This window comes from Penaeus monodon, chromosome 30, assembly GCF_015228065.2.
Source record: "Penaeus monodon isolate SGIC_2016 chromosome 30, NSTDA_Pmon_1, whole genome shotgun sequence".
NCBI classification, from domain to species: Eukaryota; Metazoa; Arthropoda; class Malacostraca; order Decapoda; family Penaeidae; genus Penaeus; species Penaeus monodon.
Genome location: NC_051415.1, coordinates 3265999 through 3266443, shown reverse-complemented (window position 1 = coordinate 3266443; position 445 = coordinate 3265999). Strand labels below are relative to the sequence as shown.

Below are 445 nucleotides of genomic sequence, written 5' to 3'. Positions count from 1 at the left end.
GAAATAAGTAAACTACACGGTTGTAAATGTAAATTGATGGAAAATATAAGGGGAAAACTTTTGAACACAATGAGCAATGGATTTGATTCAGAGAGATATACATATATATTTTTTGGTCTTAATATTTGTTCGCATTTTTAAATGGCTATTTTTTTCTTAACGTAGAAAAGGCGATTTTTTCCATAGTGATTAATAGCTTAAGACTTCAGTAGTGCCTGCGCCTTTCTATATTTGATTTTTTGTAAACATTGTGTCGAAAATCGTTCATTTCACTTGAAAAAAAAGTTTATGTATTAATCTTTATCTTTAATATAAATTTGCAATTCAGTATCGGCATTTTCACGTCCCTTCTGTTTTGCACACTGAGTGGACTTGTATCTGTAATTTTTCATAACACATATTTTAAACGAAGCAAATTGCGCTTCTTTAAGGTAGATAAAGAAAT

At 29.2% G+C, this 445-nt stretch overlaps 1 protein-coding gene across 1 annotated transcript in view; it reads right to left on the bottom strand.

Annotated features, from left to right (window-relative positions):
- LOC119592271 (A disintegrin and metalloproteinase with thrombospondin motifs adt-1-like) overlaps nucleotides 1–445 on the bottom strand; it is a gene marked incomplete in the record, with an annotated part of 14669 nt that overhangs the window by 5569 nt on the left and 8655 nt on the right.